This window comes from Syngnathoides biaculeatus, chromosome 8, assembly GCF_019802595.1.
Source record: "Syngnathoides biaculeatus isolate LvHL_M chromosome 8, ASM1980259v1, whole genome shotgun sequence".
NCBI classification, from domain to species: domain Eukaryota; kingdom Metazoa; phylum Chordata; class Actinopteri; order Syngnathiformes; family Syngnathidae; genus Syngnathoides; species Syngnathoides biaculeatus.
This window is the reverse complement of record NC_084647.1, coordinates 15,888,434-15,914,914: the sequence shown is the minus strand read 5'-3', so window position 1 is coordinate 15,914,914 and position 26,481 is coordinate 15,888,434. Positions and strand designations below refer to the sequence as shown.

The 26,481-nt window shown below is 43.6% G+C and overlaps 1 protein-coding gene across 1 annotated transcript in view; it reads right to left on the bottom strand.

Moving 5' to 3' along the window:
* Positions 1-26,481, bottom strand: part of robo1 (roundabout, axon guidance receptor, homolog 1 (Drosophila)) — a 238,506-nt gene that overhangs the window by 56,106 nt on the left and 155,919 nt on the right. The window lies entirely within an intron of this gene.

Here is a 26,481-nt window from a genome sequence, read left to right as displayed (position 1 = left end):
AGCTGGTCGACAAATTTCGGAAGCCGTTCAGCCCTCAAGGTGGAGGACAACAATCAGGTTGACCAGACTCTCCAACAATTATACAGGAATGAAGGTCTGCATACCCGCAAGGAATCCTCCATTCCAGATTTTCTCAATTCTTGTTTTTATTTGCCACATTACTAATTACATCCAAGATTTTGTAGATATAAAAGAAGCGTCTCGAGATTTCAACGATGCAAACTTCTCAATTTCTGGATTTCCCATCGATATTGTGACCAAGTGGATCGACAAACGGACAGACGGAAGACAAATGTCACCTTAAGAGGTTTACCCAAAAGGGAACACAAGCATGGCAGACGCAATGAAAACGCAACAACAGTGCGCCTCGAGATATTTTTCCAGCTCGGCAGAATAACTACCATATGAAGAGTGCTAGTAAATTTCAGGCCACACACACACACATGGCACACGTATTTAGTGTACTGTATATGCGCGCACGGGACAAATACTACAGATTATTTGTGGCTGTTTGGGGAGGTCGGAGTGAGCTTTGGCTGCGTTGTCTCACGCTCCTCAGCTCGCTCCAAATGCCAGATGAAAGTCAGGCTCGCTCCGGGAAACCTCTCACCTCAAGACCCAGCCAACACATTCCTGACTCGAGTCAAGTGAGCCCAAACGATCTTTAAGTCATTTAACATGGAGCTCCTATCACATCGTATTACCAGAGGTGGCAAAATACTCCCAGTCTGTGTTTATGTAGCAATGTAGATATATATAGATAGAAGGAAGGAGGAAGGTAACGGAGTCAACCTTAACTTGCAAGTCTGGTCCCACCTTGAAACTTTAATTGTAAACGCTCGACATGACTTGAAAGCCTAACCCAGGCTTCAAACCGTCCTTTCCCGGGAATCACATAATATCGTACACGCCACCATTTTGTAAAACTTCTTCTTCTTTTCCTTTCGGCTTGTCCCGTTAGGGGTCGCCACAGTGTGTCATCTTTTTCCATCTAAGCCTATCTCGTGCATCTTTCTCTCGAACTCCCACAGTCTTTATGTCCTCCCTCACCACATCCATCAACCTTTTCTTTTGGTCTTCCTCTCGCTCTTTTGCCTGGCACCTCCATCCTCAGCATCCTTCTACCAATATACTCACTCTCTCACCTCTGAACATGTCCAAACCATCGAAGTCTGCTCTCTCTAACCTTGTCTCCAAAACATCCAACTTCGGCTGTCCAACTATTGAACTAATTTCTAATCCTATCCAACCTCATCATCTTCATTTCTGCCACCTCCTGTTCTACTTCCTGTTGTTTCTTTAGTGCCACCGTCTGTAATCCGCACATCATGGCCGGCCTCACCACAGTTTTCTAAACTTTGCCCTTCATCATAGCAGAGACTCTTCTGTCACATAGAACACCAGACACCCTCCGCCAACTGTTCCACCCCACCTGGACCCGTTTCTTCACTTCCTTACCACGCTCTTGACCCCAAGTATTTGAAGTCATCCACCTTCCCTATCTCTTCTCCTGGAGCTTCACTCTTCCTACTCCACCCCTCTCATTCACGCACATTTATTCTGTTTTACTTCGGCTAATCTAATCGCACTTTCATCTTTCTAACTGTTCCTCCGCCTGTTCCCTGCTTTCACTACAGATCACAATATCATCTGCGAACATCATGGTCCAAGGGGAATCCAGTCTAACCCCGTCTGTCAGCCGATCCATTACTACTGCGAACAGAAAGGGGCTCAGCGCGGAACCCTGATGCAGTCCCACCTCCACCTTAAATTCTTCTGACACACCAACGGCACATCTCACCACTGTTCTACTGCCCTCATACATGTCCTGTACTATTGTAACATATTTGGGATACAAATCTTTTTTTTTTCCCACCTGATTGCAGACAAATTTGCATCGCTGAATTAAAAAAATGACAGTTTTCCCTTTTGTACGGAAGGATATGAATGGAAAAACGACAAAACAGCCCCAAGGAAGCTGGAAAAGCTGCTGCTGTGAACCCCGGCACACATGCCCCCGCTCCCCACGAACACCGGCTCAATGTTGCCCAATAATGAGAGGAGTCCTCTGGGAGGCCTCGGCGACAAGGACTCTGCAACCGGGCCCTGACCCAGACCTGCTTGCCAAAGAGTGATCCAGTGTGTTCTCTCAGGGGCTCGTTTTTTGTCATCTCAAAATGTCCTGAGAACAAAAGTTGGTGAAAACAACAACGCGACGGATCGGACCACTATCTGCCGGCCTGTGCGTGTGCGTTTTAGGGATAATGAGTCTCCTTGAGAATTCTGTCTCTTGCTGTAATCCTGCAGCTGTCTCCTCGCGGATAATATTTCCTGAACTATTAAGGGGGGGGGGGGGTTTAGCCCAGTGTGTGTATCTTAATGTGTGTAAATGAGTGTGAGGCAGAGAGCGCAGTGTGAAAATGTTGTTTTGAGAGGTGCGGATTATTTCAAATATGAGGACGATGACGTCTGTCCTCAGGCATACCGTCCTCCACCTCCCCAACAGACTCAGTTTTTTCAATGCTAATTTCAAAACCCCACCTCAGGCTTAAAACCATAACCCGGTCCTTGATATCTTATTTTGATAACCTTGTTCGAGAGCCGAAACCACGACGTGAGACCTTTCTTGGAAACCTTCACTCCATGGAATTGTTTGAAACGCGTAGCCAGGCCTGCGCTTAAAACCCACAACTGAAAGCCTAACTTTAGCTTCAAACCCCTATTTTCAACCCAAACGCGTACGGATTCCTAAATGGGGATCGAAACCCCGTCATGTGATGCGAATATTAATTTAACTCTGCGGGAATGAACACAATGTTACTGTAGCGTGCGATCAATCACTCGCACGGGCGAAACAGAGTCGCTTCTGAAGCTAAAGCAATTAGCCGCAGTCAGCGCTCGATGACGGTGAAAGGTCACCTCGCGACACTCTCGGGTTCATCATCCTTTTAAATATCTCCCAGCCACACACACACACACACATACACACGAGAGGAAATTGAAAACAGATGTTTAAATGTCAAATTAAAATGAGATCTCTGAGCTGCCCCCTCCAAACATTAATGAAAAAAGGGCAAAAAAAGAAAAGAAGAAGAACCTTAATGCCACACACAAGCGAAGCCAGGGAGGAAAGATCACATGAGCTTTGTACTGAGGAAATTAAAGCAACTGCAAAAATCTTTTTTGCAAAGATACGCGCACACACACAAGTATAAACAGAACCGCTAGGGAATTAAAGTTGTATCACAAGACCCAGCGTGGGTCTCGCCCTCGGCCTTTTCCTTGAAACGCGGTTGGCCAAGGTTCGCCGCCACGGGAGAGAAAAAGAAGCAGCGTGAAAGATGGAAGCAAATAAAAGTGACTCACAAGAACCCCCCCCAAAAAAACCCCAACATGTTCTCAAGTTTAGTGGATGAATATGAGGGAAAGCTTTTGGTTTCTTTCGGCTTTCTCAAAGGAGGTTGCTTGCACTTTTTGCTGTTTAGTGCACGAGCAGGAAAATGAATGAAAGATGTTTGGAACTTCTTTTTTTGCCGTGTGGATTTTTTTTAGGGTGTTTGCTCACAACGTGCAAACAAACAAACAAAATGGTTCCAAACATATAAAAAACAACAACGAAAACATGAAGACAACTCTCAAAATCACAACTAATCAATAACAAATACAAAAGAAATTACGGACATGACTAAAACAAAAAAATAATAATAAAATGTCAGAAAAGATGACAAGTTACAACCAAACAAACTTCCAATTAAAAAAAATCAAACAAAAACTTGAATAAAAAATTCAAACTTCAGTTAAAAATAAAAATCATATTGCCCCTAAAAACTTATTGAATTAAAAAAAAAAAATCAACACAACTTTAAAATGTCATACACACATCCTAAAATGTAAATACTTTTGAAAAATGTTTTAAAATGTATGAAATGAGACAAAGCTAAATAAAAACTTTAATACAACTTACAGAAAAAAGATTAAAAAGGTATTTCAGAAAATGTTGAAAATAAACCCCCCCCAAAAAATAAATAAACAAAAACATTTGAATTAACTTCTGTGTGGGTTGTCTTGGGTGAGTCTGCTATAAAACAAAAATATTTTTTAAAAACATCCTGCGCCAACATTTTATCATCATTCAGTTAAAAAATATGTAACTATACTTGCTGAAAGAAAACATTCAAAATTTATTGTCGGTTAGGGATTTATGATAAAAAAATAAAATAAATTGTAGTTAGCAATGTGAACATTTTCATTGATGACATCGCACTGGAGGATGACCTCCTGACACGGTGCTCGGTGCAGGTGAAGCCCGCCCCCTCGTGCGCCCCCCACAACCACAAAAAAAAAAAAAAAAAAAAAAAAAAAAAACAGCGAGCTGAGCGCGGCACACGTGAACTCTTTTCTCTTTGCTTGGGAGGTTTTACAACGTGGGGAAATTTGTAGATGACAAATGTTTGATTTATTCGTCCACCTGCACCAGCTGCAGTGTCAGGAGGTCAACTTCTACGATCTTTTTTGGAGATAGATTTCAATTTTCTATGACTTTATGAAATATCTCGTTTTGGTCTTCCTCGGAAGGAAGCAGGAAGGAATTGCCTGGAGTCGGCTTTCCATTTAATTGTATCACACTGTTTTGGGGATTTTTTTTTTCCAAGTTGTCATCACATGTCAGCCAGCACGCCAGGCCATTCCAGCAGTCTACAGCTGGCACACAACGCCGAAGCGGGCGACGTCGCGCCCGAAGCGGGCTCGCACAGAGACACCATTGAGTGGCCCGCGTTTGTTTAAAAGCGCCGTAACTCTTCTGCTCAGCGCGCGAGTGAGTGGCCGGCCGAGCGAGCGACTTCGCAGCCCATGGATCAATAAACGCCGGCCGTTTTATCGGCGGCTCGGCTGAAGGAGAGTGAAAATAGAGTGTTTCTAACGCGGGGGCAGCAGGGAAACGCCGACACGAGGAAAAATATGAATTCCCTTCCAACGTGATGGAAGCACCATCTGCCAGACACGCAATGAAATTGACATACAAGATGGTGGAAATGGACATTTTACTCTTTACTACACTCACTCCATCACGGACGAACCCAAATGGACACTCAAGGAAAATCTTTGAAAGGAATTTGCGGCAGTTTAGGATTTTTATGCATTTCATAGACTTTGTTTTGCAAAGTTTCTTTGGCTTTTCAAAAAGCCCTTTTCTGTGTTTTGATTATTTTTTATTTCACAGTATTTTTGTTTTTGAAATTTCTGTCTTGTTTTTAAGTTTTTAGGAATTTAGTTTTTCGGACATTTTTGTTCTTTTATCAAAAGACTTATTTTATTTGTCTATTGATGTAAAGAATAATGCATGAAAATAGGACAACAAACAAATATTTTTTATTTCACTGTTATTTTAGTCTTCAAATGACTAATTCTTTTTGTGGTGATTTGGAAGCATTTACAATTCGTAGTTTATTATATATTCTTTAGATTTTTTTTCTAGGATTTGATTTGGAATGTTCTTTTAAGGAGTTAGAAGAGTTATTATAAATTTAGAAAATATTTTTATTAATTTGATTTATTTGTCTTTTTTTAAATTTGATGTAAGTTTGTTTTTGTGAAATTCAATCTTTTTGATATTTTAGTTTTTGGAAGATTTTTGTTCTTTTTTTTTTAGAGACTTATTTTATTTATCTGTAAAGAATAATGGATGAAAATAGGACAACAAACAAATATTTTTTATTTCAGTTATTTTAGTCTTCAAAGGATTTTTAAATTCTTTTTGTGGTGATCTGGAAGCACTGATAATTTGGAGTTCATTTTATATTCTTTAGATTTTTTTCTAGAATGTGATTTGGAATTTTCTTTCAAGGAGTTTGAAGAGTTATACATTTAGAAAATATTTTTTATTAATTTGATTTATTTGGGATTTTTTAAAAAATTTGATGTAAGTTTGTTATTGTGAAATTCAATCTTTTTGATTTTTTTGTTTTTGGGACATTTTTGTTCTTTTTTAAAAATACTTATTTTATTTATTTATTGATGTTCATATGTAAAGAATAATGCATGAAAATAGAACAACAAACATATTTTTAATTTGGCCTTCAAAGGAATTTATTTTTTGTGGTGATTTGGAAGCATTGACAATTTGTAGTTTATTATATATTCTTTTGATTTTTTTGTTTTTCCTAGGATTTGATTTGGAATTTTATTCTAAGGAGTTAGAAGAATTATTACAAATTTAGAAAATATTTGTTTTATTCATTTTATCTATTCACGATTTTTTTAATGTGAGTTTTGGTTGCTCAGAAGAATATTCAGATTTTTCACCTTTTTCAGATTTTTTTTACCGTCATTTATTTTTATTTTTACAAAGACATTTTTGCTAATTATGGGAGAATTTTTATTTTTGCTTTTATTCCTTCTCACGAAGATTTTTTTTAATGCTACCAAGCCAACAGATCGCAAATGATCACATCTCACTCCGACTTATACAGTAGAAGTGGGAACACAAAGTCTCCTTGCAATTAAATCCAGTGGAGCACTTTTCTCCACCATATTTCATCTCCTTTACCGTACACGCCAACTCCGCCCTAGCTTAGCGTGGCTCAGCGGATTTGTTTCCATTACACCAGCACGTGCAGTAAAAAGAATAACGAGGACAAAGACGGGGGGGCCGTGAACACATTTTTACAAGCAGAAAGTGGCCTTCCTCTGCAAAATGTAAACATTCGCTTGGCCTGATGCTGCTTTCAGGTCCAAAGTGAAGTCATTCTTCTGCAGGTGGAGCTCAGCTGCGGGCGCAGGAGAAGAAGAAGAAAAAGAAGACGCAGAAGAAGTAACCTCAGCCGTGTTATCTCTCGGCGCTCGGGGGACGATATCTGCTTTCTGCGTACACGTAGAAAGGAGCACGTGTGACACTAGAGAGCGCAGACACCTGTACATGCCTCGCACGTAGGCACGGAAACACGAGCGAGCCTGTCGTACACTATATTAGGGACACCAGCGCCATCTAACGAGAAGCTGCCCGAGATGGTTTCCAGTGAAATTGTTTCGTAGCCGGAATGTGATTAAGTTTGATTTGTACGTTCACGTGCAACTTGATATTTATCAGAATGTGGTGCAGACACTGCCTACGACGCCCGCTTGGCATCGGAACTCAAGTGGGTGGAATTCATGCTCTGTGTAGTTTGTCAGAAGAACTGCTTTGGAATCTGCCCAAAATGGCTGCTTTAGCCCCAAAATGGTTCATTTTCGGGTGTTTGAGATTTTGGGTTTTTTTTTCCCCCCTTCGGGACATTCTTTTTTGACGGACATATCCACCAAAGTCTGTGGTCTGTCTCTATCGAGGAAATTGGCATTAAGGCCTTATTTTAGGGAAGTTCAATGCTCATATTTATTTTTCTTTTTAGGATAATGCAAAATCAATTAATACTTTTTTTTAAGAAACTGCAAGATCAATTTATTGAGTGTATTTTCTTTTTTGATGGAAAGTACAGCAGCAATAATTCTCATTTTCTCATGCTTTTTCTATTTTTGGGAAGTGTTTTTTTAAAGAAAGTATTGGAAGCGTTCCCTATTTTGGAAAGTTCTTAAAACAGGAGGACTTCCATTATTTGTTTTCTTTTTAGGAAAGTGCAACACCAATCATTTGATGTCATTTGAGGGAAACCGTAATAATCAAGAGAATGTATCGACACTTTTGTCTTCATTTGAAGTGCCAATGTCATGAAATGTATGATTTTTTGTATGTTATGAATGAAAAAAAGGCAGCCGGAATGGACCCATCTGTTTTTTTCACCGCAAAACGTGATTTTCTTTTTGTAACTCCCGCCATGAAAATCCTCTCGAGGGATTTGTTTTTGAGAAGATGCAAGAAGTGACGTTAGTAGCAGACGCCCACTCAAGCGGCCTCGTGTGTTTATACTAGTTTTACCTGCTGGAATGTACCTTGTTATTCCTTTGTGTTAGCCAAAATGCCAGTTCGTTGTATTGCTGGTTATTGTTCGAACACTCGGGAGGAGGCATTTACTCTTCATACTTTTCAAAAAGACCCAGTTCGCCGTGAAAAATGGATTGCATGGGTGCAAAGAACGAGAGCTTCCAAATGACAGTAGGTGTGTATAGAGCTACTAAAAAAAAAAACTAAACAATAGTTTGGGAGGGGGTAGGGGTGGTTGGGGGGGGGGACATAATCCTCTCAAAATGTAACAAAAGATTGCCGCACGTAAGTCAGGGGTACTAAATGGCCGCAGCTCGTCCGCTGCGATCACGGCTTTAGCCGAGGTGGCTCATACATACTGTCTGGGAGTTTGTTCTTAGTTAGAAGTGATCCGCATATCATTTAAATATGGCTCGAAACAATAGGTTAATATTGCCCATTCCACTTCACTCGATTGTGAGATGAAAAGAGCTTCCGTGTCCCAGAGTAGGTGGCGCAGCGTGTTTTCAATGGCGAAAGACGCGGTGTGACATAATGAACAGAGGATGCAGGCAATATGGCGACCACTTGGATGTCGAATGAGACTTCCACAACTTTGCGCATGGATGACGCACTCTCGGCCCATATTTATTTTTTCGTATGGACATTGAGGTGAATAATGTTATATCTATCTTAGAATGTTTATCAAAATGACCCTTGACCGTTAAAGGAAGGAGTGACTGTAAGAACTTGTTTTCTTTTTAGGAAATAAGTGCAATGAAGTGATTTATTTTTCAGGACACTGGAAGGTCAATAGCATGTTTTGGTTTTTGGAAAATGAAATAACTGAATTCATTTCTGGAAAGTAGAAGTTTTTCATGTTTTGAAGTCAAATGAACAATGATGGAACTCTCAACCTTGACAGTTGGTTTTCTGTTTCGGAAAGTTTACCAGCAGTGGTGTTATTTCTTTGTAGGAAAGCACAACAAGGGCTACAGTGCAGTTCAGTGCCTTCTTCCCTATGCTGTCTAAGTCTGAGAGATGTCACGAACACTTCCACGCCATGTAGGAATTTCACATTTTTCATTAATGCCAGGTTCATAAACTTTTTACCTTTATAACATTGGGTTACAGACAACTACAGGGCAAGCCAAATAAACACTTTTCTTTTACAGTCTAGAACAAACAAGCCTTGAAGCTCTGATCGGATCTCTTTATCACAGCGTCCTTTATTCCTCTCTGCATTGTGTGTGTGTAAGCGTTTTCACACTTTAAAGGGATTTTAAACAACGCATAAGCGCGTCGCACATTTGTCGGCGTGGAGCGCTCATTAAGCTAAATCCCTTTTGGCCTCGGAGGAGCAGACGTACAGCGGCGAATGTCATCGCGGCGAGGCCGGCGTGATATTTGCTGACAATATTTCAGCGTGTGGGGCCCAGCAGAGATGAGGGCCTTATTAAAACAATCTTTCCAATTAACATTCCGGCTCCCCGGAGTCCCGCCGACCCTCCTGGAAGATGCCCCGGCCTGCACCCCCCGCCCTTCTGATGACAAAGACGCTGTGTAGGAACATGACCTGGCAACGGGACCTTTGAATGAGCCGAGGATATGAGGCAACTTGTTTTCCTTTCCTGGGAAAAGCCACAAAGTGTGCACCAGCTCGTGTGTTTTGACATGTGGTTTCTGGGAGAGGACGAGGAGGAGGGGGACCAACGATGATTTTTTTAAGTAGGACGGCGGCGTGGTAAAAACTGCAGCTTCTGATGGTGGACGTGGGCGGGGGGGGGGGACCAGAATCCGAGATGTCTCTCAGCTGACCGACACCAATCACCTTGGAGAAACCGCAACAATAAACTAAGCGGGAGGGATCCGTCCCGAAGCGTCTCTCAGGCGGGAGCTCACAGGACAAGATTACACTGCGAGCCGGCTTTCTTTTTTTTTGTCAAACTAGATACCCGGCAGCAACAACATTTGCTACATTTCTGTCTTGACACTGACTTTGAGACCTACATTTTTTTTTAGATGTTAGCTTCTCCTTGGATTTCGCCGAGCTACTCGAGTTACATTTTATGACCGGTCACAAACGCAAAAACCTTCGACCGGTCAACTATTTGTCTCGCAAACATGGTTCTAATGTGATAGCGGTCAGGCAAAATCTTTTAAGGGCGCTAGAAAATGGCTATAATGGCTCTTGTACGGTTGCTTCAAACCAAGATGGCAGACAATGTGTCTTTTCAGACTTCCAGGTGGGTCTCCTCACGATAGACACAAAAACCAGATTCCATGAGGTTCAGTAAAAACTGGCTTCAGGGACTGAATTTTTATTTGCGCAAACAAAGAGCTGTATTGCATGTCAGGCAATTCAGCAGGTTTATTTGATCAAATCGCATTAAAAGCGGTATCTTTCTTGGAGGTACTGTACTTGTATTTTTGGCCCGATGTTACCACAATAAATAAAAGAATATGCTAATTATAGGGAATTGTCTTTAAACTGCAAAGCACCGGTTGCTAATGACAACTGGTGCTCGTGCGAACGGCTAATGAGATCCGGCGGACACGCAGCGAGCAGATGTTCTCCGTGTAGCACGTCAAACAAACTAATTAAAAGCAGCAAAAAGTCCAAAGGGCAGAAACCAAAGCATTCTTATTGTTTGTTAAAAGAGCCGCAGGAAATAGGAAGTCGTTTTGAAGAATCTTTTATTTTGGGTGGTAGTGGTTGGGGGGGGGGGGGGGTGCTGCTGGACACCGGTAACACGATAGCGGCTGCGTGGAGGAGAAAACGCCACATGGGGATTACGTGCAGTGTTACGGCACATCCCTCAGCCTTTGGTCACGGGCACTTGCGTATTCCCAACGTGCCGATTCCTCTTCAATGGCTTTAGCAGGCAACGGGGGAGGGGGTGGGCCACGTACTGTAGATGGAGGGAAGGGTGGGACAGGGACGCACTGGAAAGGTCAGTTCATGGGGATGGAGCACAAATAGGAGGAGCATGTTCTGAAGCTCCAGAGGGGAACGCCGTTCCCTCTTCGATGGCTTCCACATGGGCGCTGAACATTACCAGATGGACCAAATGCCAAGAAGCTTTCGGGTACGTTACAGTGGGAAATAATGCTGAGAATTCAGTTAAGAGCAGACATTCGCCAAGGTTACAACCAAAGTTTGGCTCAAAATACCGCACTACACCACATTTTGTCCAGTGTTCCACATACTGCGGATTCTGGGATTTTGCCATTTCTGTACGACGGATGCATTGTTCCTTAAAATATAAGTGGAAAAAAAAAAAAAAAAAAAAAAACAGCTATTTAGGATTGACCCATTCTTCTTCTTTTCTTTTCGGCTTGTACCAATTAGGGGTTACCGCAGCGTGTCATCTTTTTCCATCTAAGCCTATCTCGTGCATCTTCCTGTCTAACACCTACAGTCTTCATGTCCTCCCTCACAACATCCATCAAACTTTTCCTTGGGCTTCCTCTCGCTCTTTTGCCTGGCAGCTCCATCCTCAGCAGCCATCTACCACATATACTCACTCTCTTGCCTCTGAACATCTCCAAACCATGAAGTCTGCTCTCTCTAACCTTGTCTCCAAAACATCCAACTTTGGCTGTCCCTCTAATGAGCTCATTTCTAAACCTAACCAACCTGTTCACACCAAGCAAGAACCTCAACATCTTCATTTCTGCCACCTCCAATCCAATCCGTACATCATGGCCGGCCTCACCACTGTTTTATAAACTTTGCCCTTCATTCTAATGGAGACTCTTTTGTCACATAGAACAGGATTCATTCATTGTAAAAAAATATGGAAAAGACCTTCTCCAAAAGATTCTTCAGTGTCCCCAAAAAAAAAATAAACATTCAGGATTTCTACATTGTTCTTTAAAACACAAAACAAAAGCACAAACAAATAAATTCATTTGTTGTTCCTTGAAAATTTGCTAAAATTAAATTAAAAAGAGAAAATTAGCATTTTTTTTATTCCATTAAAAAATATGAAAAAAAGCTCTCAAAAATATACAGACAAATGTGGCATCAAAATTGGCATTTTGAAGGTCTTGAATGAGATATGTATTTTTTTTTAAGGAAGCGATATGTCAGTTTGAATGGATGGATGAATGGATATCCTCTGGGAAATTTGATGATAAAATGTGCCTATGTAAGGTTTAAGCATCACATCAGTCTGAGAAGCTAAAAAAAAATAATAAATCTTGCAACGTTTCAAGAGTTAAGACGTGCGGCAGAAATAAAATGAAGAATATAAAATACAGACAACCAGGAAGCTCAGTTGCTGTTATTAAAAGACCCAGCGGTTGAGCTTTAAAACATGTTAGAAACTCATCATCAGCCAAAATAAAAGGTACTGCCTTCTGGAGAACACATATGACTCTCCAATTTTAATATTCCGACAATTTCGAAATAGGAAAGCGCCAGTTGCCAGCAGCCTTTTTATTGACGCCGTCGCACGCAAACGGGACTCAGTCACTCAAAACAAGAAAGGCAACCGATGACTTGAGCAGATGCGATTTGAAAGGACAGAACGGGAGTGAAAATAAACGCGGGGACGTTTCCGCGATGCGGTCGTCGCAAAGACGGACTTTGCGGGGATATGCTGCCAGACGTTTACTTGTCGAGAAATTATCACATTTGACACTTTACTGCCTCCACCCAAGAGGTTATGATTCTATCACTGGCGTTTGTTAGATAGCCAGAGTCTTACTGGCGCATAAATCCTGAATTTGCATTCCATCAATGCAGTTTTTCGTACGATTTCTTGTAAGGACAGATTGGGGGCGATTACGTTCAACTCTGCCACCTGACCACTCGGCCTTACCGTCGTCCCCTTGCCCCATTTTGCTGCACTTGCAGGTGCACTCTGAACTGCAGCGACCTCAACTTCAAATCGTCACAGAAAATAAGAGTTGACGTGAGCGCCATTTTTCTAGAGCTAAGGGCACGCGGTCAGCTAAAAGCCCTCTGCGGACGCGGGACCAATTTAGTTCTTAGGAAAGCCATCGGCGTCACCACTGGTAACGTAGCAGTTGAAAAGTTTCAAACACGCCCGCCTTGGTTCTGGTCGCGTTCTATGGCATTTCTACTCAATAACTCTCTATTTCCTGTATGATTACGTTGGGGGAATCAATCCCAAATTGGGAGCCTGATCTGGATTTCTGAATCTAAACTGTGCAGAACTCGACTGCAAGCAATATATAGTTATAAAATATTCATCCATCCATCAATTTTCTGAGCCACTTATCCTCACGAGATTCACGGGAGGGCTTTGCCAATCCCCGCTATCATGGGGAGTGCTGTAGCCTATCCTAGCTGTCAATGGCCAGGAGGCATTGTACACCCTAAACTGGTTGCCAGCCAATCGCAGGGCACACGGAGACATACAACAGTCGCACTCACAATTACACCTATGGGCAATTTAGAGTCTCCAAATAATGCATGTTTTTGGGATTTGGGTGGAAACCAGAGTGCTCAGAGAAAACCCAAGCAAGCACGGGAAGAACGTGCAAACTCCACACAGGCCGGGCCAGGATTTGAACCCCAGTCCTTAGAACTGTGAGGCCAACGCGCCAACCAGTTGCTCCGACCAGTTTCTCCACCATGCCGCCCTATTAAATAATTAGTTATAATATTAACAGATGATTAAGCAAAGCCCACCTCGGTGCATCGTGTGTTTATGTGTCCACGGCAGCGGCGGAACGTCCCATTAGCAGCACCTGCCGAGCGGGTCAGGCAGGCCGCGTTTGTGGAAACGGGCGTAAAACCATTGAGCGTGAAAGCAAACGTGAAACAGTTGCCGCGCCAGTCGAACAAACAAACAAAGCATTCCCCGTCAGAAAGAGACGGGAGAGGATCAGGAACGCATCCCCGAAGTCGACATAATCAGTATGGCAAGGACGGCAGATAAACTCCTGGCGAAGAGATAAGACAAGCATGACTCATACGATGGGGGACGCGCGGGTTGAGCACATCATCAAATAAACCCGTTGTTTAGCTTCCGCAAGGCCCAAGTATGCCAACAACGCAGCGATAAGGCTGCTAAAACGCTACATTGTGCTCAACAAAGGGGAAAGACGCCAATCGGGGAGGGCGGGATGCGACTGGCGGGATGAGGGCCATTTGTTGGGAAAAGGAGGCGCGTTCACGTCATGCGGGCCAGGTTGTACCAAGAACGCGAGTCCTAATCGTACGTGTCGTCTTCGCATAGTACACGGGCTTTAATCCTCTCCGAGAAGTTCTGGGGAGGGCTTCAGATTATCTTTCAGGGATTATTAATCGTCTCGGAATCAAGAACGCAGCATATTCTGGATCGTGTATAGCAAACGAAGAGGGCCGGGGTTATTTTAGGATGATTTTCTTTCAGCTTGAGCCTGAAAACATATTTTCGCTTGCTGCACGGCTCAAAAAACATATTTTGCTGTTGTATATTTTGCTTGTTGTGTCCGTGTTCTGGAAACACAAATAATCCATCAGATTGTTCATTTATCCTGGAGAAAATTTTGAATAAAAATCTCAGGAAATCATGCCTGAAAATAGAGATGTCTGCCATTTTGTTTTGGAGTGGCCATTTTAGGTTCATTTTCAAATGTCCTTTTAAACAAAATCAAAGTAGAGATCTTTTTTTTAAAATTGCTATCAAATTTTAACCATGTAATATAAAAGATGTGTGGCTGGAGCACAGCAGGAAAGTTTGATGATACATTTGGCAATATGAAAGTTGGATTATTTTTCTACAATTTCTTGGTTCATATCATGACAGTTTACGCAATTTGAAATTTCACTTGGTGTATTGGAAATCTACATAATATATCCATTTCCCTTTTTTTTTTTTTTTTAAATTGAACCACTGAACCAAATTCAGTTTTTCCGTGATGTTCAAACATATCGAGATGCACACGCCTTTGTGGATGGGCATAATCATCCCACAAATACAAAGATGAAGCTCCCACAGACCTTGAGCGTCACATTAGCTTAGCCTCATTAGCCATCCAGGCAATCATGTCCACGTCTTCCCTGCGTGCACAAAACGGAGAGAGACGGCCAGCGCGCAGGCAATTAGCGTCGACATTGGCGTCCTCTTCGGAATGTGGCACCGGCGTGGCGCAGCTGGCTTACGTTACTCTGGCAGCAGAATTAAGCGATGCTAAAAGGCTACAAGCGAGCATTCTCGTCTCCTCTGCCTGCAAAGCCCTCGCCCATGATTGCATACAATACCCCCCCACACACACACACACCAACCCTGCCTCCCTTCTTCAAGTCCCGCATGCCTTCTTTTGTCTGCTTGCCCATCGTGATGTCTGTGCCCACCGCTGATAGCATTTGAGCGAGGCCTCTTCGCCACAGATTTTGTTTTCTTTTCTTAATTTGGAGGCACCTGCAGTGGACGATAGCGGCACCCTCCGAAAGACCTTTTGATCGTGTTTGTAAGGAAAAGGAAACAACGAAGTTCCAGGTGGTAAATTAGTTAAATGGAAAACCATGTTGACAACTTGTGTTTGGGGTCGTAGCGCAAGATAAAACCACTAAAGGTTTAGGAATTTCTATCAAATGAACCCACGACAACCTAAAATGTCTGCCCAAAAAATGCCCAAATGTCTGCACTGTAGTCATACGGAGAAGATCGAGAGTAGAAACCAAACCATTATCATCGATAATAGTCGATATATTCTCACATCTTTAAGCAAAAGTGACTGTCAAAAGATTGCCATAGGGCAAGGGTGTCAAACTGATTTTTAAGCTTTCCTTCAGAGGGTCGTTATGACTGAAAACATAAACCTTTTATCGCCTCATCATATTTCCACATGATATTTGCAAACTAGTTTTGGAATCGGAAATCAAGGGTAATGGGTTTTTCCCAACTATTGTCGATGTTTGGTAAGCCAAAAATGCTTGCAATACCTCAATGTTATCATTTAGGATGTGGCAATTTCAAATTTGTGTACAGATTTGAACAAGAATCATGGAAGTTGGCACACATGATTGACCTTCGCGGGCCACATAAAATCATGCGGTGGGCCAGATCTTGCCCCCGAGGCCTTGAGTTTGACACATGTGCCATAGGGAGTAACTTGCATGACTTGTTTGGCAGAGTCTGTACGTTGGATGCTCTTCTTAATTCAAACCACATTATCTGGATTTGGGGGTAATCTAGCAAAACATAATTGCTAGCCTGGTAGCTAATTTCAATTTTTTTTTAGCATTAATCCAGGCAACAGAAAAGTCTAATTATTAGCCACTTGATTATCAAGTTGGAACTTTGCCTTGTCATCAGATCTATTTTTTCATCAATTTATCAGTTGATATGTAAATTATAGCTGGCATTAGTTAAGTCTCCCATCCAAGCAAGTAAGATTACATGACGTCTACAATTCAAAAATTCAAAATAGTGCTGTGGAAGGCAAAAATCATCAGTCGTGCCATTTACTCGGTTTTCTCAATGGCTCTGCCGTGGTCTTGACTTGGAAGGGTTTGTTCACTTGCGGTGCCAGCATAGCTGTTCCCATCTGGAGGTCCGCATGACATCACGGTGAAAAGGACGCTTTTTTTGAAGCGACCGCAGACGTGATCGTATAAAGCCCCAGGAACTCCCGTAGAGATGTTCCACACGTTTAAAGGATGTTAAAAGTCCTGCGTTAACTAAGTTCTGTATTACATTGCAAAAAGAAAGAAAAAAATAAAAAAAGAAAATTCACAGCACAGCAATGGAGAAAGTGCCACTGCCGCATGTGACGTCGCTTCTTCCAGTTAAGTGGCAGCAACTTTGCATACTGTCACATTGGTGCCCTTATATGCATAAATTAGCTGTGGGAAGTGTTATCATAAAAAGCAGCAGCTCCAATATGAAGAATCCATGCATGAATTATTCACAAGGTGTAGAACGGTAATATTTTCCCCCATCCAATCCACTCCGGCTGCTTCTTCAGCACCCTTTTCGTGCTCTTTTTTTCTATTCCCCGGAGGGAAAAAGTGTTGGGATGTGTGGCAATATTTTTTTTTTTTTTACTCTGTGAAGCATACAATGAAGTGTGACGGCCTCGGACAAGTGCGAAATTGCAATTTATTACACCTAGCGTGTCAGCGAGCGGGTCGCCACTGTGCAAATGCAACCGCAGTGGTCACTCCAGAAGGACCTTCTTCAAACGGGTCACGCCATCAACAAAAGCAACAGTTTTGAGAAGCTGCCAGGCGAGTGGCCACTCAACAAGAGCGACGCCTGCGAGGCCTGGGCTGAAGAGGCCCTCCACCGCTTCTACGGGTCCTTGCGTGAGCCGTACGTCCTCGCTCGTTCGACAGCATGAATAAGCTGCGGGCTAATGCATGGAACGCCGTGAAAGCCCGAATGGACCAACAGACCACTCCAAGCCGAAGCCTGAACAAGGGAGTGCTCGATATGACGTATGATATAATAGCGGCTGACAATTCACATGAGGTTAGTGGTTGAAGGACACCTGAAAATGCCCAAAATGACCCTAAAATGACATCCTGGAACCAAAAACTTGGATAAAAGCTCACCGGATTCTGCTAAATTTGCAAACTGCAAACTAAAATTTGCTAGTGAATTTTATACCACATCTCGTGGACAAATGAACAATCCTAACTGCAGAGCAACTCGGCTGAAATTTGAGGATTTTCTGTAAATAATAGAACTGTAATAAATCAGTCCTACAGGGTCAGAGATTGACCTTGCTTGTCATGAACGAGAAGACGTACAGTAAGCGGGCCTGAAGACGCTGAACTAAGCAGTCATCCAGTGGCCCGGTGACCAGCAGTTCAATGACCCAGCGTGAGGCGAGGGTGCATGTTTTTTGCGCTCGGTTCCTCCCTCGTAGCGCCGAGTCATTGGCAGGTCACCGCCGAGCTCAAAGGCCAAAAGGCACATAGACCCATCCAGGATGCCATGCTCGGTTTGAACCCTTTCCCGACAAAGTAACGTAGGAGGAAGAAAGGGGAAAAAAAGTTATTTCCCTCCTGGAAGGGATGCAGGAACAGAGCGGTGTCTGTGTGTGTTTTGCTGCTGTCTCAAATGTGAGCCAGATTTATGCGTCGAGAAGCCAAGTTGGTCTCATAATAATACTTCCGCAGAAGCAATATTTGCTTCCAACTTTAACCGTGTGGGACTAGTCGACTCAACAGAATGTCTTATGGCCCTGATATACACTATTAGCCCTTTTTCTCTTGACCCACCCTACCCTGCAAGTTTCGGTTCTGATCGCCTTCAATTTCTGCCACGGTTACTATTTTGCGAAGTTTGACTCAGGGTGTTGTGTTTCTTTTCAATTTCCTTGGCGGCAATGACCTCCTCATCGTGTCAACACTGTCTGCGGCGAGCGCAAGGCAACAAACATTAGCCCCGAAGATTTATCCAGTCCGTTCAAGTTTGTAGTTCCGTGACCCGACGGTGCGAATGACTTTTACGACAATAGTCAAAAAACAGCGTGGGCTTCCGATAATCGACTTCCTGTCCGGTTCATAGACTACCATGCCGGTAGTAGTGGTATAAATTGGTCTCCGGGGTCCGACCTGCGTTTGCTCGCCTTTTCCTGCCTGATGGATATCTGCAGCTGGGGTAGTTCCCACCATAACGACTCATTGAAGGAGTCACCCCGAGAACAGACCCCCAAGAGGACCACTTTGGAGGCTCTCTCCATTCACTAATGTCAAATTTCCGCCTCTGATTGGCTATCATTGGATATAATCATACAACAGCCAAAGATAAAATAATCTGATAAAATCATTGATTCATATTAGTGTCAAAATTTGTAGTTATAACTAATACATTTAGATTTTGCCCATATAAAAGTTTGGAAGGCTCAAGATGGAACACATTCATCCATTTTCTTAGTCGCTTATCCTCTCAAGGGTCGCGGGGACTGCCGGACACTATCCCAGCTGTCAACGGGCAGGAGGCGAGGTACACCCTGAACTGGTTGCCAGGCAATCCCAGGGCACATAGGCCATCCATCCATCCATCCATCCATCTTAGCCGTCCAATTAATGTTGCATGTTTTTGGGATGAGGGAAGAGAAAACCCACGCAGGCACAGGGAGAACATCCAAACTCCACACAGGCGGGTCCGGGATTGAACCCGGGACCTCAGAAATGTGAGGCCAACGCTTTACCAGCTGAGCCCACCGTGCCACCCAGTGGAATACATTCAGCCCAAAATGTGCATTTGATCGAGGAAAGAAAAATAAACAAAATTTGCTGTCTCAATTTAAAATGTCAGTTTCACACTGTGTCAATCAAAACTGATATTAATATTTTTGGGGATGCAACATATAATAGGATGAACTGCAAGTTCACTGCATTTACATACTGTACGAAAGGCACGGATTCGACAGTGACGGCTAATGAACAAAAAAGAAGAAAAAAATAAAAGACTACACAGCAGCTACATGACCTACATCTGTGCGGCGCCGAGGAATGCAGATGCTTATCTCATGCACTGTGTGGCCCATGGACCAGACGAGACCTCCTGGCACACGCGCTGACATCACTCTAATCTTCTCATTCATTTTCGACTTCAAGCGAAAAGTCAATGCGGGCAACTGCGACATTACATCCTCCGAGGAGTGCCTAAAAAAAACTACAGATGCACCTCGCCATTTGAGTTTTCGTCAGACTGAAACCAAAATTGTTCATCATTCGTTTCCAAAGCATTCCACGTATTCTTCATCACGTGCGCTTATGGAGCGTAATTAACCCGAAAGCCATCTTGTGTTGTGTGCTTGAAGGGGGCGTGGCCTAGTGGGTGACATCAGGAACGCTTAATACAAGCGCCATCGGCCAACTGCACGCGCATTTTTCACACAGCACGACAGTCGAGACTATTATAAGGTTACGGAAAAGATTGGCGGCACAGTTAATCGAGGATTAGAAAGAGAAAATTTTCCATGTCAATTATTTCCTGTGGGACAAATTATGATTGAAATGCATAAAAAACAGAGGGGTATTCTTTTTAATAAAATGCCACGTTCTACACTGCTTATAAGTGAAACCCCTGCTTCTTATGAGGAAAAATTACAGAAAGTCTTGGACTGTTATTTATGCAGGAATATATATATCTATATGACGCCGCACCTGACATTAGCGTCGTCTGCCCACGTGAGCTGCTATTTGCCAGGAAATTGCTCCAACCCCCGAGCCCCCAGACCCCAAATCCCCACTTCTCTAAGTTCATTATTGCGAGTGTGTCCATTAAACACAAGTGAATTAGCATCACGAGGCTCGCCATAAGGTACAGTTCTGGCAGTCCTTGAAAGAATAATTGGCTCCATTAAGGACACGAGAAGAGGAGTTTAATAAAAAAAAAAAAAAAAAAAAAAATCAAAAGGGAGCAGGACGGATGTTCTTTTGTGTGCTCCCAGCGACGAACTAGACTTGATTTAAGTATGACGGAGGACCGATGTCATCGCCAGCTTGCACGCTAACTCAAAATGCATGGAGTTGAAATAATAACAAAAGGCAGCTGTTCTTACACATTTTGGAAGAGCCCTGGTTCCACGTAATTATTTTTTTCCTCTTTACGTTGCCATGACAGCTACCCCAATTGTCACTTATCACTGCTTCTCCGCATGGACGTGAACGAAACACATTCAAGGGTGGGTCATGAATCGATGGTGGCTTTTGAAGCCATGCTAACCAGGAGTGACACATCTCCAAAACTGTTGACTCAAGATGCCCTAAATCATTTATTTATCCTTGATTTAAAAAAAATAACTTGTAAAAGCATTTTTTAACAGCATCTGGTTCATCTCCTTTTTGTGAACAGGCTGAAAAGCTGTACATAAAAGCGGCAAACAGGAAGCCCCTTTGCCCTGCTTATGATGAATAGACAAGGCCGCAAGTCCTTGAGGCTTGGTGGTGACTATGAAATACCGTAGGCCTATCCGTCTCAATTGTTCTCAATGGCCTGTGATTTCTATGGGTCCGTGCAGGAATCTGTGTGGTGTGTGCGTGTGTGTGTTTGGCCTGAAAAGAATGAATCCCGTAAAGCCATTACCTGTCTGAAACGATGGCCCAATTATTACCGTCGCCTTCCGCACGCAAGCAACCTTGCAAAACAGGTACGTACATTACTCATTCCATCCCTCCCAGTTCATATTACATATTATTCTATTACAGTTTTTGACATCAGGGTAATAATCTAAAAACAAGACACGGTCGTGTTGTCCCTGGCAACCCAGACTCTTTTATTGCGCAGTTTAATTCGTTATCCCCTCTTTGACTCAAGGTCAGCGGGTTTGGCAGACAAGGACATTCCTCGGGGGAGAAGCCACAATGCTTGGTCGCGGCTAAATAAAAGGAGACGTTTTATGGGTCGCCGGTGACCGTAAAACTGGACAATATGACAGCTGAGACAGATGGGTAATTTGAAAAAAAGGGGCAGGCTTATAATCAAAGAAGGAGACACGGGAACATTGCTGACAAGCGCTCGCTGGATTATTTCCTATCGTTCTGTTTACTTCTACCGTGAAATGTGACAGTCACGGTTATTATGAAAACGATCGCAGCAATTTTTCAGACACGCTTGTGTCTGCCAGTCGTACCCTGCCAGAGCACACCTGGACCAAATGTGTTGGAAAAACTAGACCAATTGCAGCAGACTTTAGGTGTCAAGTAGGCCAAAGCACGGTTCAAATAACTTTGCATGAGTTCACCCTTGCGGTATATCCAGCATTATAAATTCACAGGGGAAGAAAATAGCCGGAGGGGAGCCAGTTGCAGAAAGACGAGGGCCTTACCTTTGGCTTCCGCATATCCACTCAATGATAACAAGCCCTATATACCGACTGACCAATCAGAAACTGAAGCAGGAATTTTACACCCTCGCATTTGCGTTGGAGTGTTGACCATCCACCTCTTACAGTGGCAAAGCCCAGGAGACGCTTGCCTGTCCAGACCTTGCTTCTTCGTTGCTTGCTGCCTGGTAGCTATGTGCGTTTCTGCTGATAGTGTTACAGGGGAGTAGGGGTGGGGGGTGGGGGTGGAAGATACCTTACAGGGGTAGCGCCAAAACAATAGACTCAAAGTCAAATTGTACACATATGGGTCATATCAGCAGGGGTTTGGCACAACTGTTGAGTCCGGGTTCTCCGTTCTGTCTTAGATAAAGGACTCCAGGGATTGTCTTGCCTTCTGGCTTTGCTTAGACCTCTGTAAAGGCGGCGGCAGTAACCGTAGAAGCCGTGCTGTCAAATGTGTGTAGACAATACGATGGAAAACAAAGCTGATCACCGAAGAATGGTATACGGTAGACACGATCCGTGATAGCTAAAGACCACTGCGTAATTTAAGCGTGCCGTCACACTGCGGTGGGTCTGGCTCGGCATTAGTCTGACTGTGAAGTGACCTCCCCAGTCGTCTCTCACAACCGTTGTTTTGCATTCCTCCTCATTAAAATCATCCATGTGTGCCCAGCTTTCCTAATAGAGGTGTTTGAGACTTGCAGATGACACACAATCCCCAGCCAACGGACTGTTCTCCAAAGGTCACCAGTCCAGTTTCTCATAAACGGGGAGCCTGCTTCTTGCCTTACCCCCACAGGCTAACCTACCAAGGCTCCTAATAATGACGGATGACTACTTGGCTGTACCAATGAGGACGAATACTGTGCTTGAATTATTAAAGGCGAGATCAGAGTGGAATATTTTGATACCCAACACCCTCATAAATAATTCCAAGACTGCCAAAATTAATAACCTTGTTCTTCATGTAGCGCAGAAGGTTGGTGTTTGTCTCCAGGGGTTTCTAGTGTTAGATCTATTACATTACATCTATCTCACGCTGATATTCAGTATTGTGGACAAAGCAAACACACCGGTACGGCATCCTGTGTTCCGACAGGACCGGATTGTATATTCCCTTTGATCGTGCCAGTCAAAGCCGGCTCTGTAGAGAGGCTGGACCGGGTGTGGAATGCAGAGGGTTGTGGGGTAGCATGTCCAATTATCTGGCAGGAAAGGAGCAAGAGGAGCTGGCCAATTAAAGGAGCCAGAGACCCCCACAGAGAGACAGACAGCCAGGCAGACAGAAATATTGCCCACGGAGATGTAACCAGAGAGGTGGGGACTGCTTTTAAATGATCTTCTTGAGATGTATATTAACTGTTCACCTCTACGTGTCTTCGGGAGCATTGAAATAATTGCAAATGATTGCACCAGTGTTGAAATTGGTACTTGGGAATTTCAGTTCCACCGTACAAACCTCTGAGAAGGCATCATCCTGGAATCTTACTGTCTGTCTCATACTAACAAAAACATAAGTACAAAGAAAATTAGCACCTCATCAACATTGGGAGACGTTTGCACAGAAGTTCGTCTTTGGAAGTGATCAGAACCTCAGACAAGCACAAAAGAACTAACTGTTTTTTACAACACTTTGATAAAAGCTGGCACGTAACCAGGAAAATTGTGCCAAAGAGCTGGCAAAATTGCTGACAGGGATGTTTTTACCTTTTTATTGTTTCCAGCCACCACGAGCCACGGTCCCCTTCCCAATGTTGTTTCAGTCCCACTCACAAATACGACAGTCCACAATGTTTTTCTCCCCCGAAATAAGTTTGTCCCCTCCCACACAAAAAAACAAAACAAAACAAAAAAAAAAAAAAAACGGTACAATCCTGTCGTCTGACAAAAATAAAACAATATCAACAAAATGTGGTGCAGTATTATGTCAACATTTATTGGGAACAACCTTATGAAGAAAAATTTAGGTTGCAAGATGAAAACAGAGCCAGGAAGCAACAAAAACAAACAAAACTCCGCCCGGGAAAACAAAAACTCCCCTGGTGAGGTAATGATCTCATATTTCTGCATCTCTGACTGGGCCAGGTAAAGCGACTGTGGCAGACAAGTGGGGATGACAGCCTAATTGGACGCGGAGTGCAGGACGAGGCCACCTGAACCGTTTTCAACTTTAATTTACAGCTCATTGGCTGCACCGTGACATAAAGTACGTATCATGGCAGAGACTAGAAGAGCCACCGAGGCTGCACAGTGAAGACGAAGATGAGAGGTGTAGTCTTGCTAGTGACAGGCAGCTCCAGGTGGGGGGAAAAAAAGATGACAAGCGGCAGCAAGCCAGATCCTTGACTGAACAACATGTAATTGGGTTATTACTTAATAAATAATACCATGTATCCAAGTCATACAAAAAGCTCTTTGTGCGGCTGCCACCGTTTGGGGTGATTTATGGGGAACATAATCTTGCGCTCAAGAAATTCTGGCAAGGACTCGTTAAATTCAGGAAAGAGAAAGGAACAGGCTGATTTTGATTACAACAATGGCCGACAATCTTTCAAGATGTTTTCTTGCCTGTCAAGTAAATAGATGCACTCCTGCAGAAACTTTTACTGGCCACTTCCTTTTAATTCTTGCTTTCGTATCAGTCTGCTTGTTGAATGTCTTTGGCTAGTCTATCGTCCGATGGAGTTGCAACGATATTTCTCTTGGGAGCGGTCGTGGCTATCATAAATATCTTTCAAAACTGCTACATTATGGCAGAGTTACTATCTGTTTTGTTTATTTTGACCGTGCAAGGTGGCAATTGTCGAGAGAAGTGATCGCTATAATTATGGGATGTATAACGCGGCTGAACATGCTGTGAACTTCTTTTGTGGACCCCATTGATTATCTGTAGTTGTGTTGGTTTATTTCTATTGTACAAGGTGGTGGTTATAGTTTATAGTCGCAGTAGATATTACAGAAATTACTTCAGTAATGGAGCGGCACGGTGGCTCATCTGGTAAAGCGTTGGCCTTACAGTTCTGAGGACCTGGGTTCAGTCCCGGCCCAGCCTGTGTGGAGTTTGCATGTTCTTCCCGTGCCTGCGTGGATTTTCTCCGGGCACTCCGGTTTCCTCCCACATCCCCAAAACATGCAACCTTAATTGGACACTCTAAATTGGAGTGTGACTTTTGTCTGTCTCCATGTGCCCTGCGATTGGCTGGCAACCAGTTCAGGGTGTACCCCGCCTCCTGCCCGTTGACAAGGTGGGATAGATTCCAGCACTCCCTGCGAGCCTCGTGAGGATAAGTGGCAAAGAAAATGGATGGATGGATACTTCAGTATAAAAGCGATAAAAGAGCTCAGTTATTTGAAAGTGTCTCCAGCCTGTAAGCACCATTGATAATCAAATCGCTTGACACGCACCCCACCTCCAAGCATCCCTCCCCACTCCACCCCCCTCCTTGATTTGATTTGATCTTCTATCATGCGAGTGTTTGAACAATGCTCACTCATTTGAGGAATGTCTGCTGACTTCTTCAATGTCTCATTTAAGTCTTAGCAAATTGAAGGCTTTTGGGGCTCCAACAACCGCTGTGCAGTCAAGTCCAAACAAGGCAGCTTGAAGTTTTAGGCCAACGGTGTAATTTGCGACACCACAGGAATGGAGCCACGACTCAAAAAAAAAAAAACAACAACAACCAAAAAAATCTGAAAACAATGCAGAAACACCGCCTGGAAATGTGAAAACATTTTGCCGTCATAAACGGCAAGGACCAGAAATTTGTGTTTTAGGGAAAAGAGACCAGCTGCGTCGGAGACGATCCGATTCGCATCCCGGAAGAATATCCCACCTGACCCCCCTCAATCAAAGCCGTAGCCTTCGTTGTTGTCGTCGGTATGCGAGGAGCAGATAACAGCTGCAAAGAACATATTATAGGCCGCGATGTTTACACCTGGCTCTCTCTGCGCTAGCCAGCAATTAGCCCGGTGTCCACTTCACACGCTCACTGCTATCCCCTGACCTGTTTTCTTACCGCGGCTTCCTGGTACCGTCGTAAACGACGCTTTGATCCGAAGAGCAGCACAACTGTTTAATACATGCAAAGTCATTCGGGCACCTTTGTGCATTAATGCATCGTAATTTGGCATTAAACAGACGAGAGAGCAAGAGGGCATCCCGGCCCGACCCAGGATGGTCCTTGTGCCTCTTTGAGAAAAATAAACGAGCGCTGAGATGCGACGGTGGATACGTTTTTATAGCTTTCCTCTGTTTCACTGAGTGAGTTTTAAGTGGTCGTGTTTTGAACTCCTAAAACACAAAGATTTTCACAGAGATTCCAGGTGAGGTGGCTGGGGCATCTGATTCAGATGCCTCCTGGACGCCTCCCTGGTGAGGCGTTCCGGGCATGTCCCACCGGAAAGAGACCCCGAGGACGACTCAGGACACGCTGGAAAGACCATGTCTCTCGGGTGGCTTGGGAACGCCTCGGGATACCTCCGGAAGAGCTGGAAGAATTGGCTGGGGAAAAGGAAGTCTGGGTATTCCTGCTGAAGCTACTTCCCCCGCCACCCGACCCGGAAAAGCGGTAGATAATGGATAGATGACGGATAATAAGAGAACCGAAGAGTCACTGATGATGTACTGGTACACACGCCTGCCTTTGGTGCGACTGACTGCCGACCAGTTCAGGGTGTAGTCTGCCTTTCGCCTGAAGCTAGCTGGGATAGGCTCCAGCTTTCCCGCAACCCTTGTGAGGATAAGTGGCTTGGATCATGAAACGACATGAGTACCGAACATGACTCACACATCCTGGAGAGTTAAAAAAAAAATTCGCTCCGGACACCGCTGC